The following is a 3,691-nucleotide window of genomic DNA, read 5'->3' on the forward strand; positions in this document are numbered from 1 at the left end:
GATCGGGAGGGGTGTGGCATACCGCAAAACGGTGGAAAGAGACTTGTTGGAGCGCCTACGGTCGAAACGAGGTTCTATTCATCGGGAGGGGTGTGGCATACCGCAAAACGGGACTCCACGGCCTACTATTCATCCACCGTGTACTGCCTCACTCCAGCCTCCACGGGCTATTGTTCATCCACCGTCGACTTCGTCTAGCCTCCACCTGCTACTGTTCATCCACCGTCAACTTCCTCCTACCTCCACCATCTACTGTTCATCCACGGGATCATGTTCATCCATCCTCCACCTAATACTATTCAACCAGCCCTCCACAGGGCCCTATTCATCCACCCTCCACTAGCTACTATTCAACCAGCCCTCCATGGGGTCCTGTTCATCCACCCCCAACCGACTCAATCGGGTGGTGTGTGGCGGCCTCCTCTCGATCGGGGTCCTGTTCATCCAGCAGCAACGGCCTCTACTACCACGGGGCCCTGTTCATCCAACACCCATCAGGAACTATTCATCGAACCCCCAACAACGATCATTATTCATCAAGAGGCAACAGCAGGTTCGATCGGCTTCAGTTCAGGTTAAGTTAACAGCCAAGGGATCGATCGCTCAGGTTCAGTAACGTAGCTAGTGTAATCGTTCGGGTTCAGTAAGTGAATGCCTCACTCGGGTTCAATTAGAGCTCAACGCCTCGCACACACGCGCGTACGCGTGCGAGAGAAATGCGCAATCTCTCCGTGGATCGCTCGGCCCCGACCACCACCGTAACCGGGAACTCCCCGATATTTTCCTCGCCCTCGCTTCTACCATGATTTTTTCCGTCATAGACGGCCCAAAGAATGTCATGCAGGTGCGTCCCCGGCCCGCCCAGGACGAAAAGCCCATTTTCTGTCAAGATTTTTTGTAACACCCACGATGTGGCTATATCTCCCACATGTCGAAGCACGACTTAGAGGCATAACGTCATGGTGGTTTTGTCGCAAGAAGGGTCATATTCACACAATCCCATGTAATGAACAAGAATGGGATAAAGAGTTGGCTTACAATCGCCACTTCACACAATGAACATATAATTCATACATCATTCAGAGTACACACATAGTCCGACTACGGACGAAGCCAAAAGAAAAGAAGATAACCCAACTGCTAGATCCCCGATCGTCCCAACTAGGGTCCACTACTGATCAACATGAAATGAAACATAGAAACGACCAAGATCTTTGTTGAGCTCCCATCTACGCTCGGTTGCATCACCTGCACTGGTATCATCGGCACCTGCAACTGTTCTGATAGTATCTGGTGAGTCACGAGGACTCAGCAATCTCAAAACCCACAAGATCAAGACTATTTAAGCTTATGGGTAGGATAAGGTGATGAGGTGGAGTTGCAGCAAGCGCTAAGCAAATATGGTGGCTAACATATGCAAAGAAGAGTAAGATGAGAAGTTACGCAACGTTCGTCATCTAGAAGTGATCAAGAAGTGATCCTGAAGACTACTTACGTTCAATCATAACCCAAACCATGTTCACTTCCCGGACTCCACCGAGAAGAGACCATCACGGCTACACACGCGGTTGATGCGTTTTAATTAAGTCAAGTGTCAAGTTCTCTACAACCGGATATTAACAAATTCCCATCTGCCACATAACCGCGGGCACGGCTTTCGAAAGTTTAAACCCTGCAGGGGTGTCCCTACTTAGCCCATCACAATCTCTCATGATCAGCGAAGGATATTCCTTCTCCCGGAAAGACCCGATCAGCCTCGGAATCACAGTTACAAGACATTTCGACAATGGTAAAACAAGACCAGCAAGACCGCCCGAATGTGCCGTCAAATCCCGATAGGAGTCGCACGTATCTCGTTCTCAGGGCACACCGGATGGGCAAGACATCGGGTTGGCATAGACCCTGGTTGCCAGGGGGCGCCGGACATCGCCCGGTTCGGACCAACACTTGGAGAAGCACTGGCCCAGGGGGGTTAAAATAAAGATGACCCTCGGGCTCGCGAAAACCCAAGGGAAAGTTAGTAGGTTGTTAGGCAAATGTAAAACCAAGGTTGGGCCTTGCTGGAGGAGTTTTATTCAAAGCAAACTGTCAAGGGGTTCCCATAAACCCGACCGCGTAAGGAACGCAAAATCAAGGAACATAACACCGGTATGACAGAAACTAAGGCGGGAAGAGTGGAACAAAACACCAGGCATAAGGCCGAGCCTTCCACCCTTTACCAAATATATAGATGCATTAATTAAAATAAGAGATATTGTGATATCCCAACATAAACATGTTCCAACATGGAGCAATCTTCAACTTCACCTGCAACTAACAACGTTATAAGAGGGGCTGAGCAAAAGCGGTAACATAGCCAAACAATGGTTTGCTAGGAAGGTGGGTTAGAGGCTTGACATGGCAATATGGGAGGCATGGTAAACAAGTTATAGGTAGCGCAGCAAAGCGATAGAATGAAGCAACTAGCAAGAAAATATAGAAGTGATATCGAGGGTAATGGTCATCTTGCCTGAAATTCTGCTAGGAAGAAGAATGAGTCCATGAAGTAGACGAACCAACATAGTTGAACGAATCCTCACAAACGCAATGTTACCGGAACTATCAAGGAGAAGCGCAACCAGAAAGGAGCAAACAACATGGTAAACAACCATCACATAAGCATGGCATGATGCAAAATCAAGTATGATGCATGTCCGGTTTAATGAGGCGTGGCATGGCAAAGTGCACAAACAACACTACAAGTTAAGTGGAGCTCAATATGCAACGGGTTGCATATTGACGAAACACCACATACAATTATTTAGTTCACTCCCCTTTATGCTACCCAACAATATTAAAGGATGCAACATGGCAAGAGGTGAAACATAATAGAACTACCTATCTAGGCAAGTTTAAATGAGGCTGGAATAACAAACAACAATTCCGAAAAATCCTCATGTCCATATTTCAAATTTGGTACTGTTCTGCCCTAAAACATATTTTATTGTTATTAAACAGGAAAATCAAGTGCACCAAGTTAATCTATGAATTTTTCCACCCCATTTACATATATAGTTTATTTAATTCAGAGATACGGTTATTTAGTTATGAAATAAATCATTTTAGCATGGCATTTGAGCAAATTTCAACAAATAGCATTTTAAACATTTTAAACATGGATGAAAGTGGGATATTGTGAAACTAGATGAAATTCTAAGCATGTTACATATATGACATGTTTTATTTAGATGCATGGTTAAATAGTTATTAGCATTTTTAAACAGGGGCATTTCTGTAATAAGCATGTCCAGGATTTAATGAAAAATTCACAGCACAGGAAAAAACAAGTCACGGGCCAAATTAGAGGCCGAAACAGGACATGGGCGCTGGGGGGGTTTCTCACCATGAGCCAAGGCCCAGCTCGGTGAGGAGGGCGCTGGCTGGGCAGGACAGGGATGAGTCCCACGAGGTAGGATCAACGGGCACAGGGACTTGGCGCTGCGTGCGTTCCAGGAAGACGAGCGGGCAAAGCAGGGGACGGCAGCCAACGAACAGGAGGGGCACCAGCGGCGGGGACGGGGCCCTGCCGGCGGGATCCGGCCATGAACGGGCAAGGGCGGCGGAGACCGGCCGGATCTGGTGGGTGGCCGTGGTGGGACTTGGCGAGGAGGCAACCCGCGGGAAGCTTCTGTGAGGCTCCCATGGTGGCTCT

Source organism: Triticum dicoccoides, chromosome 2B (assembly GCF_002162155.2).
Source record: "Triticum dicoccoides isolate Atlit2015 ecotype Zavitan chromosome 2B, WEW_v2.0, whole genome shotgun sequence".
Classification (NCBI taxonomy): Eukaryota; Viridiplantae; Streptophyta; class Magnoliopsida; order Poales; family Poaceae; genus Triticum; species Triticum dicoccoides.